Source organism: Euprymna scolopes, chromosome 39, assembly GCF_053919585.1.
Source record: "Euprymna scolopes isolate OS-2025 chromosome 39, ASM5391958v1, whole genome shotgun sequence".
NCBI lineage: Eukaryota > Metazoa > Mollusca > Cephalopoda > Sepiida > Sepiolidae > Euprymna > Euprymna scolopes.
Window position 1 is genome coordinate 24,326,122 of NC_136520.1, and position 16,327 is coordinate 24,342,448.

At 33.1% G+C, this 16,327-nt stretch overlaps 1 protein-coding gene and 1 pseudogene across 1 annotated transcript in view; both read left to right on the plus strand.

The window, feature by feature from the left end:
- The window catches only part of LOC145263940 (uncharacterized), a 756,801-nt gene that overhangs the window by 329,861 nt on the left and 410,613 nt on the right, over positions 1-16,327 (plus strand). The gene's annotated exons all lie outside the window — the stretch shown is intronic.
- On the plus strand, positions 11,473-11,590 carry LOC145263955 (5S ribosomal RNA; annotated as a pseudogene).

Here is a 16,327-nt window from a genome sequence, read left to right on the forward strand (position 1 = left end):
AATTTCTATAATTTACTTAGATTAAAAAACAAAAAAAGAGGAATAAAAAAAAAAAAATCAAACAATAATCTGACATGTTCAAGTTTATTTTGGGACAAAACCAGAGTAAAAATGATTATGCCTCAAGCAGGTTTGAACTTACAAATGCTATCTCTAATATTGTGAATTAACTAATTGACCCATGGTGGCAGATAAGAAATTATGATGCTATTATTACATCTATAAATAAGACTATTTTCTTTCTCAGTCATCCCCCTCTCTCACTCTCTTTCTTAGTGGTCAGTCAAAAGTAGAAAAAGAATCACTCTCCTTTTTACTTGTGAATATTAAAAGGATTGTCTGTTATGATTTTGGTAGCAATATTAGAACTTGGAACTGTGTCAAAGTTAGTTCTTTGCACTCTCTTGATGATATTAGTAATTAAAATAAAAAACTGTTGAACTGGTTAAATATAAAATGGATTGAAAGTTTGTTTTTTGTTATTTTAACGCAAACAAATATTTTTATTACATGATTTAGAGAACAGATTTTTTAAAAGTAACTTGTAGTACGAAAGCTATCGATTACAAATGTATGTGTAAAAATTAACTTTATTTTATGTTTGGTTTATTAGAAATATAAGGAAAGTACTGATCGAGTATTTTAACAAAAAAGAACGAGAGTTGTTACCTTTCCTTCTGTTGTTGGTACATTTTATGGGTTTTGAGAACTAAAAACAAATTATTTTAATGTAAATGGTGTAAACTGAAACCAGGCAACAAATTTATACCAGAGAAAATTTCATTATTTTTAGGAATTTATTTATTTATTTATTTTTCAAAAGCAAAAAAAAATCTATAATATGGATTTGTTTTTGTTTATTAAAAATATGAATACCTATTTTTAATTTTTATTTAAAAAAAAAACAATAATTTTATTATATTTTTCCAAAAAGTGATCTTTCTTTTTAAAAAAGATATATCAAATCAAAATTATGTAATTCATACATACTGTTTACTTCTGTCACCAAATAATTGTCTCATTTCAATTTGCCATTAAATGTAACATGGTTGATCTACCACCACAAGAACAATGCAAATCATCAACAAGTATTAGTGGAATTTGAATGGAATCACTCCTCCAGACAACCAGAAATTGCAGGCCCTCAGAAAATGTCACAATGGGCACACAGGTGGATTTGTGAACAATCTGAGTTAGGTCATAAGCAATGGAGAAATTGTGACAAAACCTCCCCTCATCTTGTTTGAGTGGGCTAACCATTCCACATTGTGAGCAATCTCTACAGACGTGAATGTTAGCCAAAGGATGAGCAGACAGCTTGCGATCAATTTTCTCAGATATTCTTAAAGATAGTAACGCTGCTGCTCCGGGGGCAATAAAGGGTAAATATAAACACAGTGGTTTGAGCAAGTGCAACCTGGAAGCACATATAGGGTAATTTAGGGTCTTCTCTGGAGATGTCTCTACTACATGGAAAGCCATCTTTTACGTAGGCACATATTCCATGCCCATGTCGATCTTGGGGGTCAGATTTTGATGTTAAGTTAGAGTATTCTTTAATTACAAACTTATCTAGGGAAATAATCGGTCCAATGCCAGTTTCGCTTAGGAATAATAGGTCTGATTTGGTCTCCCGTAATTGGGTTTCAACTACTGGTAGGTTGGAACACACACCCCTGATGTTAGAGAAAGAGGCATGGTAGTAGGGATCTATGTTGGAGTTCTGTGATTGATTGTATATTTTTTCTGGAGACTTTTCATAATGGAGTTTTTGGATTTATGGAACAGGTTGACAGACTGTTAGAACAGGGCAGACAGGAAAGATAAGTGAAAAAATCTTCAAGGCATAGATTGACTTCTCTGTATGTTAGGGTTAGGTTGTAAGTTCAATCAAAAAAGACTGCGTCTTGTAAGTAAACATGTAAATCGCTTTTACCATACACTTGGTCAGGTGTTTTATTCATTTAAGGTGAAAATTCCAGTTTCATTTGCAGGCTGCAAGCTTGAGTTGCATGCTGTAGAAGGGAGAAATATATTGATTGACAGATCGATGGAGATTTCTGGACGAGGAAGACTTTCTTGTATACTCATTCAGTTTTCTTTACACATGAACTGGTGTAAATAGAAACAAACGTCTTTCTGATTGCTGTAGAACTATTGTTGAAATTATCATAGTCATTTGCTAGGTGCCCTGTGATTAGATGAGAAACAACCAATCTTTACTGAAATACATTCTTTCTTCTCTTGGCTGTGATCCTGTGAGAAAACCAGTTTATCTCTTGTTATGTCTGTCTTCAAGATAGGAGGACACATGCAAGAATTAAATCAGCAACTGTAGCATAGAAAACAAGGTTCTCTATTTCTACAACCCAGCAAAATGAATTTGGAGAACAAGAAATATAAGAACCATTATATCTTCAGAAATAAATTCTACAAAAACCAGCTATTTGTAAAACACTTTCTCTTTTTCTTCTTCAAAATACAAGTTTTTTTATTACATTATCATTTATGTTATGCCCTTTCTTCTTGCCGCCATCATATCTTTGTTACCACATATAATTTAGAAAATCCCAATACTCTTTCTGTAAACACCTAGCCACCCGACTATCTCTCATAAAGTCAGTTTCCTCTTTAAAGTCATGCCAGCCATTGTTTATTCAGCAGAAATTTTAATCAAAATTTTAGTATGAAAAAAAAAATTGATATTCACTGACAATGCTGCAGATATGACGAGATCCCTGGCGACACCAGATGATCTTGCTTTTCAAATAGAGGAAGAGAAGATGGGAGAGGATGAGGTATGGTTAGGGGGGAGGCCATGCTGACACTTGGTCAAGGAAAAACAGATATTTATGAGATTTCTGTCCACCAGAGAAGAAATAGTATCTTTTTCAATGAAAAGAAAATATAAAATCTGATAATAGGATTTGTGGAACAAGAGATTGTTTTTCTAGTTGGATTTGGTTAAAATGAATTTTAACTACTAATTGAGTGAGACAGGTACAGTGACTTGGGTTCAAAAGGTCTGCTTTGGTGTCTGGGAGATGTTGTCATTTGGGTCCACCTGTTGTATTTAACTACCAGACCACCAAGCCAGTGATAAGTTAGTTGGACAAATAAAGAAATAAATTGAACCTGGGGAGAGATATGGTCATGAAAGAGGAAGAAGAGGGTCACAAGAAAATAGAAAATGAAAAGAATAAAATAAGGGGGTAGAGAAAGGAGTTCACGAGAGAAGAAAAAGAATAAGATAATGGGATAGAGAAAAAAAAGAGGTTCAGAGAAAAAAAAAGGAAAAGTAATCTTCAATATGAGAGAGGGAAGAAGAGGCCAGTTTTATAAAAAAAAAAAAACGATTGTCTTTTTAGAGTTAGGGTCCTTTTTTTTTTTTTACTGGCTGTCATCAAGGCGTTCACACCGCTCTCACCCTGCCTGGGGAGAGGGGGGCAAAACCCTCATAGGAGCTAAGTTGAAAGGCTCTTGTTCTTAGCTGGGAAATTAATTAGAGGAACTTAAGTTATACAACCTGCATCATGAAGCTCGGATCAAGGAACTCGACTTTTAAACAAGTGTAGAACGATTTATGAATAATTATTTTGTTGGTTTTTGCGAAAATGAACCAGAGTTTTTCTTTCTTTCTCGATTGCCAGCCTGAATGAAGATTTAGTTCAGGTACGCCCTGACGCCAGATGATGAAAGAGATAGACTGGATCCAGCACAAAGTCAGTGTGACGGCCGAAATCGAAAATGTTGCCACACGAACTTAGGGTCATGCACATCTCGCGTGCCCTGAGCAGCAGAAAGATATTTTCCAGTGACCAGTGAGAGTCTGGTCACCCTTGAGGGGTCCACCACTAGACAAGTAAGAATGTAGCCCTGCTGGGTTGCATCTATGGTCCTGTGAGCTGGGAGCGACGAACACAGCCAGAAGTACATCACAAGTATGCTCCCGTGAACCAGGATAGCGACGGATGTGGCCCAGCCCTCGGACGACAGAGGGAGTTAGGGTTATACAGACACAAGATTGTAATCAAACATTTTTGCACATATATACATAAACCCATGACAATTCACCACACACACATGCATAAGGTATTTCCTTCTTACACATAGATCCATGCAAGCATGTACATATACATTGAAAAAAAAACATAAACCAAAACATTTAATGTTTACATATTATGTTTTGTTTAGCACTTGATTTATTACAATGGGCAACATAATTTAAATATAGACTACTTAAAAATGAAAAAAAAGTAAAAAAAAAAGTTAGAGTTGTTTTACCTTAGCGACATCAGATTACTTGTATTTGAAACAGTATTAACCCAAAAATCGGTTGAGCTGGCTCCAACTATCTTTGCTACCACTTGAATACTGGCCAAACTTGATCTGAAGTAAATGACTGGATAATCTCTAGATAATCATGATCATGACACTCAGATCTAACTTCTGAGCCCCACGGCTTTTATATTTGTTTGGTGTCATTTTTACATGATTTTCTTGGTGCAAGTTGCAACACCAGGTCCAGCCTTATTTTCTTTGTGATCTTGTCCCAAGGATAGTGATTATCTATCCCATATGCAGTAATAACAGTGCATTCTCACACACGTACATGTTAGATGATTACAATAAAGAATGATCAGTATTTGTTTCAGTAGGCAAAACTCAGAAATCAAACGTTCCAGACATATTTACACATATAGAATATAATCCCCAAATTATGCCATATTTTATTAATAAATTTAAGTGAATACATTAACTTGAATAAAAGATATGTTAGAATCAAATGTACTTTGTGAATAACCAGTTATGATATTAAAGAAAAAAATTAGAACAAATTACAAAAAATTCCCAAAGTTTTCTTTGTTGTTATCTTGAAACTGCTTCATTTTGTTCACATCTTGGCTTTATGTTCATTGATAGAGAATACCATCATATGAGAGAAACTTTATGAATGGTTTATATTCCCTAATGGCTTTGTTACAAAAAAAACAAACAAAACAAACGTTGTATGATATAATGATAGTCAATAAAGATTCTCTTAGGTATTCTTACAGTAATTTATTAAAGATAAATATATTTATCTTTTATTTCCCTTCACTTTATTTTTCACTCTTTTTGTTTCCATTTGCTTATATGTATTTCTCTCTCTCTCTCTCTCTCTCTCTCTCTCTCTCTCTCTCTCTCTTTCTTTGTCCTTATTAACTTTTCTTTGCCTCTCTCCCTCTACAAATGTTCCTATGAAAATATATATACTTTAAGACAGGAAGATATCAAAATGTTCATAGATTACAGTAACTAATTTCCTACAATCGATTAAAGATTAATTAAAGATGAAGACATTTCTCAATAATAAAGTTGCAATATAATTAACCTGTTAGTGCTCAATCCTAAAACTCTTATTAGCAGAGCAAACATGTTTGAGCTATTTGGAATTATGTCAATGTTTCAATATATTGGAGTAAAAACGGTGTAAGCAAAGCTAAATAACTTGAATGTTTCGATTGTATAAAAGAAACTCTGGGAGTTCATTCCCCATCGACTCAAAAACAGCTGCACCGATTTTTTTTAAATTTCATACAAATGTATCGTATGTGTCTGGGAGTGTTGTTAAATAGGTTTTGTACCGGAATGTTTCCAATAATTATCAAAAGTCAATAATCAAAAAGAAATGCCTCCAATAATTATCAAAAGTCAATAATCAAAAAAAACAAAAACATTAAAGATGGAACAGTCCGATTTTGGCCAAGTTACCACTTACACAGTTTAACATCACAACCGTATTTGAGATGTTTTATCAAAGCACAAACAAATGTGTCCAGCATATAAATTCAACAGTAGGTTACTTTATATGACAGGGGTGCGTTCAAAATTAATGTTTCTGTTCAGAGCACAATTGACCATTATACTGAATTTTTGCATTTTAAACTTTAATTCAAGCCATTATCATCACACAAGTAGAAAGGCCAGGCATATAAAATATACAGTAATTTATTTGATATGACAGGAGCACGTTCGACGTGAATGTTTTTGTTTAGAGCACAATTGAAGCATAATACTTGAGTTTTACATTTTAAACTTTGATTCTACCCATTATATATAAAAATAATTTTCTAAAATCAACAGTGTCAACAAGTTACCTTGTCAGTGTGTGCGAAAAATCTCTACCAAACTCCACTCTGAATATTCGGTTTACAGGGTTAAAATTCGATATATAGAGTATTTGGACCTATAGAACACTTTTGATTTAGCCTTTAGCAATCAATGATTACGGCTAATGGGTCAAAATTAAAAACAAACAGTTGACCTTGGCAGGGTAAGTCATATAAAACATTACTCTTGCTGTTACTTTGTGTATGCACAAGATTAAGCATTTATAGCTCAAAGTCGCCTCATTTTTAACTTTTCCTATTAATGTGTCAGTAGCTCAGATGATAACAATGCTGGAGAGATAAATACCAACTAAGGTTCGAGCACTAAACATTCTGTTTTTAATTCTAGTGGAATGAAAAAATATTATTTTATAACTTTGGAAATCATTACTATATAGTGGATAATAATCAATAGAGATTTGGCTCTATAATAAAAAATAAGAAATCTGCATTATTTAAAATATACTATTTATGTGTATTTTATGACCAGCAATGCCGGATGGCAGTCTAATATATATAAGGCAAAATGTGTGTTAGCATGTTTGTGCCTCTGTGTGTTTCTACATCTCCTAAAAACTTTTGACAGACGTATCAGACTGTGACAAAATTGTTACTGTTGAAAAGATCAATCTCTCGGACAACAAATATCGAAAAATTGGCCAAAAAGTAATTCTTTGGCTGTCTAATAATCCGTTTTTTGCAAGGCGGGGGTCATTTTTTGTGTCAACATTTTTGCAAAGTCATTCATGCCTCGCAATCTCAATGTACATTTAAAACATGTTATATCTAAGGCCCATGACGTCACAATGCGCCGTGGACAAGTCGGTTAACGCGTTTACTTTTTTCACCTCCTTTTTTTTCTTTTGCATTACAGGTTCAAGCTTGGCTACTGCTGCTAATTTTTTTTTTATCTCGCATGGGCACTCGCTATTTTTAGTTGTCTTTTTTTTAGGGCTGGGGGAGGGGTCTCAATAGCCTTACTATACTACCTCTCTTCACCTAGCAACGCCGGGTACTCATGCCTGTATATATGTAAGAGAGAAATATTTTCATTCTGCTGTATAAAGTATGAAAAACTATCTATAGCAATTAAGTTGCTTAGAGGCATTTATATTTCATAATTCTCTGTGAGGAAACATGGATGCCTACATGTAGCTTAATTGCCGTAGATATATTTTCCCCATACTACTACAAAGCTCTACTACTGTTGAAGTAAATAGTGAAAATTTATATATGATATATCACTTCATACTATCATTATGTGTATACACATGGAATAATAAATTATATACATGCATATATTATTATTATGAAAATTTCTTTAACTTCACAAAAAAGATGGGTTAATAAGCTCAGTAGTGTATATATTACAAGTATTATGTGTCAAGAACAAATATATATGCTTTGATTCTGACTAGTAAATTTTCATTTGTTATTGTTGAACCATGTTATTGGAAATATTGTTATATATTTTACTATGATTAATGTAAAAAAAATTACTTCATTTGGCTCAGACCATCTGATAATATTAAACATTTTTAACTTATCACAAAAAAACAGTATTCAACAAAGATCAAAACTCATATGTTTAATTAAATAATATAAGAATCGCTTCCCTTATAACTAAAAGTTTAGTTGTTTTTCTATATAAGTTTAAAAAATGTACTAAAAAATTAAAATGATTTCACAGCACCTTAGGCAATGTCAGCAAAGTGACTTTTTTCTATTTCATATATAATTAAATGCATATGCAAATCTACTTGTGCAACAATGTAGGCCAATTCATGACGTCTGTTTACAGAAAATATGCTTTATTTCATTCATATAATATAATTTTTATATTTAATCTAACTAAATATTGTCTTTGATTGTTTTTAGCTAAATATTGTCTTTGGTTGTTTTTAGCTAAATACTGTCTTTGATTGTTTTTAGTTAAATACTGTCTTTGATTGTTTTTAGTTAAATACTGTCTGTGATTGTTTTTAGCTTAATACTGTCTTTGATTGTTTTTAGTTAAATACTGTCTTTATTGTTTTTAGCTAAATACTGTCTTTGATTGTTTTTAGCTAAATACTGTCTTTGATTGTTTTAGTTAAATACTGTCTTTGATTGTTTTTAGCTAAATACTGTCTTTGATTGTTTTTAGCTAAAATATTGTCTTTGATTGTTTTTAGCTAAATACTGTCTTTGATTGTTTTTAGCTAAATATTGTTTTTGATTGTTTTTAGCTAAATATTGTCTTTGATTGTTTTTAGCTAAATACTGTCTTTGGTTGTTTTTAGCTAAATACTGTCTTTGATTGTTTTTAGCTAAATATTGTCTTTGTTTTTAGCTAAATATTGTCTTTGATTGTTTTTAGCTAAATATTCTCTTTCATTGTTTTTAGCTAAATACTGTCTTTGATTGTTTTTAGCTTAATACTAATACTGTCTTTGATTGTTTTTAGCTAAATATTGTCTTTGATGGTTTTTAGCTAAATATTGTCTTTGATTGTTTTTAGCTAAATATTGTCTTTGATTGTTTTTAGCTAAATATTGTCTTTGATTGTTTTTAGCTAAATATTGTCTTTGGTTGTTTTTAGCTAAATCGTGTCTTTGATTGTTTTTAGCTAAATACTGTCTTTGATTGTTTTTAGTTAAATACTGTCTGTGATTGTTTTTAGCTTAATACTGTCTTTGATTGTTTTTAGTTAAATACTGTCTTTGATTGTTTTTAGCTAAATACTGTCTTTGATTGTTTTTAGCTAAATACTGTCTTTGATTGTTTTAGTTAAATACTGTCTGTGATTGTTTTTAGCTAAATACTGTCTTTGATTGTGTTTAGCTAAATACTGTCTTTGATTGTTTTTAGCTAAATACTGTCTTTGATTGTTTTTAGTTAAATACTGTCTTTGGTTGTTTTTAGCTAAATATTCTCTTTCATTGTTTTTAGCTAAATATTGTCTTTGATTGTTTTTAGTTAAATACTGTCTTTGATTTTTTCAGCTAAATACTGTCTTTGATTATTTTTAGCTAAATATTGTCTTTGATTGTTTTTAGCTAAATACTGTCTTTGGTTGTTTTTAGCTAAATACTGTCTTTGATTGTTTTTAGCTAAATACTGTCTTTGATTGTTTTTAGCTAAATACTGTCTTTGATTGTTTTTAGCTAAATATTGTCTTTGATCGTTTTTAGCTAAATACTCTCTTTGATTGTTTTTAGCTAAATACTGTCTTTGATTGTTTTTAGCTAAATACTGTCTTTGATGGTTTATTTTTGTTCATACATTGTTATCGGCTTTTATAAACTCTCACATTTCACACACCCACACTCACTCACACACTAAAAGCGAATTGTCCTTTTACTGCCATTTCAGATATCATTTTACTCTATTAAACCACATTATGAACATGAAAAGCAAACACATTTTGCTGATGGCAAGATCAGACTTCATTAATCAAAAACAAAAGAAGAATGCAAATTACTTCCCATCAAAAAGACGTTGAAATGATGATAGATTGTCTGTGTAGACCCATATCAAAATCAATATTTCCACGGCCAGATGTTGCAAAAAGCAATATTAAAAATCTACAAATGTGTGTGGTGTCCACACATTAAATGTGTCGTCTTTGTCATTGTTAAGTTAGTTTTTTTTTTTTTTTTTTATACATAGGCATCACCACATTATCAAGGCCCAGAGGCCACTCAAGGATAAGGGTTAAAGAGTGTACAGTAGAAATTGGACAATATAGTAATCATTAGTAATGAAAATTTGGTAAATTTGATAACTTATATGGAACGGCTCATCAAGAACTTATTTACTTTAGACTTGAACACAACCATATTGTAGTCAGCCGGAAAGCAGGAAAACGGGAGACAATTCCACAGGCGTGCAGTTCTAAGAAAGAAGCTTTGTTCATGGAATTTACGTTTAGGTTTAGGCACAGATAAAGAGTGGGGGAAATTATTGATAGTGTTTACAGCTAGACGAGTGTTTCTTGTGAAAGTTTGGCGAGGGGGGGGGGCCATAGATTGAAGCTCAGTTGAACACTTTCCATGAAAATAACGATACATCAGAGACAAACTCGCAACATCTCTTCTGTGAGATAGAGGTTGCAAGGAGGAGAACAGGACATCTCCTACGAGGCTACGAAGTCTATTTTGAACTCTATCAAGGCAGGACAAGTCCTTTCTAGCAGCTCCTGTCCAGATGTGGCAACAGTATTCCATCCTTGGACGTACCTGGCTCTTATATAGATAGAGAATAGCATCAGCAGTGAGATATCTACCGGATCGATAGAAAGATCCCACCATTTTTCCAGCGGCCTTGGCAACAGATTTGATGTATGTGTTCCATTTAAGATCAGGAGTAATGGTCAAGCCCAGAAGCTTGTAAAAACTTGAGGCCTCCTGAAGACGAGAGCCATTCATTTCAATTGATGCCAAATGTGGATTAGAATGTTGATGATGTAAAGAGAGAAGCTTGGTTTAGATGCATTAAAAGTAACCAGCCACTCCTTTCCCCATTGTACTACGTGCTCAAGATCAGAGGAGAGAGAATTGGAGAGAACTTGGTCGTTTACTGTCTTAGATGTGGTACCATAAATGGTAGTGTCGTCAGCATAAATGTCTACAAATGATGTAAGGATGTGATTTGGAAGATCATTAATGTAGATCAGGAAAAGAGTTGGGCCCAGGATGGATCCCTGAGGGACACCGGCATTAATACTGTGAGCTTCTGATTTTTGCCCCTCAACTACTACTCTTATGAACCTATCAGAAAGAAATGATTTAATAATTGAGAAGACTTTTCCAGCTATACCATAGCTAGCGATCTTATGAAGTAAACCTTTATGCCATACCCTATCAAAGGCTTTAGATATGTCAAGAGCACTTGCCCTAGAAAGATTGCCACCGTCGAGAGATTTGCTAATCCTATGCAATATAACTGTAAGGACATCTGCTGTAGATCTAGCAGAATGAAGATACTTTTCTCATCTGTATGAATTGTTCTACATTGGTTGCAGTTATTCGTTAACATTCTAGATTGTAGGTTTCTATCCTTGACACTAAGAATAACAAAACCCAACAGTTGCATACAAAGTTGTACCTGGGGTTTTTCATGAATTTTACTAATACTTTTGGAAAATATTTAAGTTCATGTCACTGCATTTCCCAAAATTATGAATGAAATAATAGGGTAAATAAGACTATCAAGCCTGAGTAGGGTAATTAGAACCATGAACATAAGTCATCCAAATTTTTTTCAGCATTCTAACAGTAATCAATTTTCGATGATCATGACAACGATGATTATTATTAGTGTTAGTATTAATATTAGCATATACAGCATAATCACGTTGACATACCAATTCTCATCAGATCACTGAAGTTAAGCAACGTTGAGCATGTTCAGTACTAAAATGGGTCATCATTTGGGAATTCCAGGTGCTGTATGTACTCTCCACTTATCTTGGCATTGCTACCAGTCAGTCTTTGGCCTCTTCTTGTCACTGGACCCAAGTAGTGCTGATCCGGGAAATGCATAGTTGGAAATTGCGCAACCCTTGCTTCACAATTACATGTGAAGCTATTCTGACAGGAGTGTCCATTGTCTTTTGAGATTGAACAAAGGCATCATGAGCCGTATTAATATTTTTTTTGGTTATTGTATATTACTTGGTTCACCAGGTATAAAACGTATTACTTATACTTGTGCTTGTATTTTGATCACAGTTTAGTCTACTTTATTATTTGACCCATAACTGAGAGAAGGAAAGATGGTTCATACCATATACTTAGTAGTATTAATAAATACTGAATTTGAATATAATGCTGGTAACTTTTATGCTGGTAACTTTTTTCAAGCAAATAATTTTGAAGAAAGAAATCTTTAAAATAAGGCTTGCAACCAGTCATCATCATTATCACCATCAGGTTTTTTTATTTAAGTTTTATTGATTGTCTTGGACTCTAGTAGGAAACACTAAGTGTGCCATACTTGCTCTACATGAAGTTTGTCCAGCAATCATATTGATACAGTAAAATCACTTACAAACTCGAATCTGATCTTCTTCACTACCACATGTCTACTCCTTGAGATATCCAAATCGTGCCTTTATATATTCACTAGCGGAGGGTACCCGGCGTTGCCCGGGTGTGTGATATAAGGAGAAACTCCACATTGATCAAAACTGATTGCTTTCAGACATTTCCGGCAATTTTTCCCTTTTTTTTCTCTCCAATAAAAATAAGCAAAAAAAAATGCATTACAGTCCGATTATCATTATCTTTTTGCCTTTTGGACTTTTTGTTTTTTTCTGTTTCTTTTATGTCGAACGCAAACTGTGTGACTACTTGGATTTTACTTCCGGTTCTGACAACTCTAACCACGGAATCTAACAATGTGCTTTATTTATTAGTGCTTCCCACTAAAAACTTATTAAATAAACAAACACTTTCTTAGTTACAATTTATTATTCGAACGAAACCGTGAAAGTACTTGCATTTCTTTTAAAAAACAAAAACAAAAAATAAACACGCTAAACGTCCGATTAAGATTAGATTGTTTTTGTTTTGCATTTCTTTCTTCTGTAAGACGCACACTGCGAGTTTACTGAGTTTTTACTTCCGGTTTGGACGAATCCAACCAACGAATCTTACTATGAGCTTCATTTATTACTGCTTTCAACTACACAAATTTTTGGAAACTAACATCTCATTTTTTACAAATTACTATTACAACGCAACCATATCGTGAAATTACTCGCATTACACTTGAAAATCAAAAACAATAACATAAACTGCGCGACTGTGCCGTTCTTACTTCCGGTTGTGACAACTCTAACCGACGGTTCTAACTATGAGTGAGTTATTATTGAATTTTATTAGTTACATATTTAGATTGTATAATTACTTGCATTCAAATTGAAAAACAAAATAACCAGGTAAAAGTCCGATTAAGATCAGAAAATTATGATTGCTTTTTCTTTACTAAAGAATCCCATACATGTTTAAATTAACATTTATGAATGCTTCTTCTTCATTAACAATATTACATTTGCTACATCTGAGTTTCCCACAATTTTTTCGTATCTGTGTTTAGTAAGACAAACCCTTTCGATTTAATGTACCGTTTAGTCGGCTAGAAAAACAGTCTTTAGCTGTATCTTTCAAACATACAACTGCTGGCGAACACCGTTGATTATGTTACGTTCACAAAAGTCAGTTCAAACTAAAAAAAACTTTGACACTGTTTTAGATAGTTTTTAACTTATTTACCCAAAGTTAACATATTCAACAGAGTTGCAACCATTTCTCTTCTCCAAATACAGACATACACACTGTGTTCTTCGTGATGATTAAACATTTTATATTAAATAAAAACACTAAAATATTAGACCTGCAAGAGTACCACTTCTTACATTTTCGCATTTAAAAAATTGGGGGGGGGGGCTCCATTGCAGTACTAAGAATATAAGAAACATGCATTTTCTCTTTTTATTAGACTTTTCCATTACACCAAATTGAGCAACACATGGCAGGGTAAAGCTAGTATTATATAAAAAACACAATGTTAAAACTTCTTAAAACAAATCATTGCCCGAGTGTTTGTAGATATGTGTGTGTTTGTAAAAAAATGTTTTGGTATGTAGGTAGGATCAGACCCGAAGCCTTGAGGCGAAGGTGGAAATAAAGTGTGAAAAAAACCTGAGATGTTACCCGCTAGGCCAGCAAGGAAGAGTAACTGAAACACATTTGAATTTATTTAAGTATTAAAAACGGAATTAACTTTTACTGCGGGGCATTTTTGGGGGGTTTGCTTACCCAACTTTGGCTGGGTTTGTTTCCCCAAGATGTTGGGGGGGACTAGCTCCTCATAAAAAAGGGATTGTCCAAATTGAATGGCAATCGTCTGATATAAGAAGTTTCCCACACATTGATCAAAAGCTGATTGCTTCTGGACGTTCCCGGGCCTCATGCCGGAAACAAGTGACTTCGCTTTCGATTTAGTTTCGTTTTTATACGAAAAAACCCAACACACACGAGGCCAGCCGAAATAGCAAAAATTTTGTAAAAGTCGATGTAAATAAATCTAGACGCGACGCGCATTTGCAAATCGTATATATTATAATCTAGGGGGTATATAAAGAGTTCTAAGACATAGTAACCCCACCCCCACAGAAGCCTGACGAAAAAAGCCTTTCTTGGACATACAAAAATGCATATGCCGCATTTGCCTTTTATATAATATAAATGTTGAATTCCATTTAGCAAGCAGAGATCACTAACATTGGGTCCATGCCGTTGAAGACGTATTATGCTGAACCAGATATATCTCCAGAATACCTACCAAGGGAGAAAGAGTCTTCTATCACACAACCTCTGCACCCATTTGCCTGCCTATCTGGCATTGGACTGATCAACCACACAGAAATCCTGCAGCAATTGTAACTGCTAGAAACTTGACTGGTGGTAGTGGAACTAATGTGAATGTTACTGTTTGGATTGTTAATCTGACATGCAGTATTCACATCCCGTTTAGGCTGTTAAGTCACTTTCTCTCATAGCATAGCTGTTACATTTAATGAGTGCATTTCAGAGTAATAAAAATGTTTTCCTATTATCTGTAAAAGGGAGAATGTGTGTGTGAGGATACTTCTCAACCTTTTTGAATTTATGAACTACAGGCTTGAAATTTGCTATATAGGGTATTCAGATATGTGGAAAACTTTTTAATTGATTTTCATCTGGAAAAAAAAGAGCTCAAAATTGAGAAATTGATACGTGGGGAGTCATCAGATTTTTATCTGTTTTTAACTGTTTCATGAATGCGCATACGTGAATCGTTCACATGACAGATTCCTTATGTTAAGAATAAGTAGTTTCGAAAACACTTTTTTAAGATTGTGTCAAGCTGGCCTAATGGTTATCGTATTTGACTCACTATCTTTAGGTTTTAGTTTTAATCTCAGCTTGAGTATTTTTTTTTTTGTTTACAAAAAACATAATACTCACATTCCCATGTCTCAGTTTCTTTTCATTTTTTTTTTTTTAAGAAATTTAACGTTACGTTTAATACCAGGCAACACCGAATACATCTTCTAGTTATTATATAAACTATAATGTCAAATTAATTTTTCAAACAGAACAGTTTTTCACTACTTTTTTGTTTCGTATTACTTTAATCAAAGTTCTCAGAAATGAAGAGGTCCCCTTCCTGGGGCTCACACTTGAACTCTATATGGGATACATAGATATTCGAATATTCCATGAAAGTTCTTAATCTCTCAAACACTGGGTTAGTAAAGCAGTAGAAAACATTTTCCTCTCCCCAATTGAATATTTTGATGTGAAAATTAAATTCAAATATTTCAATTTTCGCATGTAAACTTGTATCCATAATATGCTCCCTAAAAAACATTTTATAATATTTCAAAGAAACCGAAATTCAGAAAATATTTATTAACTGATATCTAATATTTATTGTTAATATTTTCCAAAAGTTACAGGTATCTAAATTGTAACAACATGCTAGCATAAAATTAAATTAAAGTAAATATAGCCCACATCCCTTCCCTTAGTAACTGTGTTCCAAAAGTCATAAAGTTCATTAATTTAGGAGTGAATCCTGTACATATATATACACCTACCTAATCTATTACATGAAAGGAAAAAATATGTGTTAGTTTGTATGTCTGCAAAAAACTTTTGACAGACATCGGACCATGACAAAATTGGTATCGTTAGAAAGATCTATCTATCAGATGAAAAATATGTAAAAATTGACCAAAAAGATTAATTATGTACTGGTCAACTGGGCCGTTTTTTGCAAGGATGGATCAGTTTTTGTGTCAACATTTTTTGCAAGTCATACATCTACCGATCTCAACATACGTTTATAAAACGTTATTTCGAAGGCCTATAATGTCATAAGTCGCCATGGCCAAGACAGCTAACGTGTTAGCTTTTTTCACCTCCTTTTCCTCTTTCGCATTGCAGGTTCGATCCTGCCTCCTGTCTACTTTTTTTTTTCTTTTTTTTTTTTAGCACGGGCACTTGCTGCTATTTTGATTAAAACAAAAGTCCATTTATTTTTTTAGGACTGAGTTGCTCAATATCCTTAGTATACTACCTCGCTCCACCCAAGCAACGCCAGATAGCCATGCTAGTTTTATATAGATAAAAATGTATTTA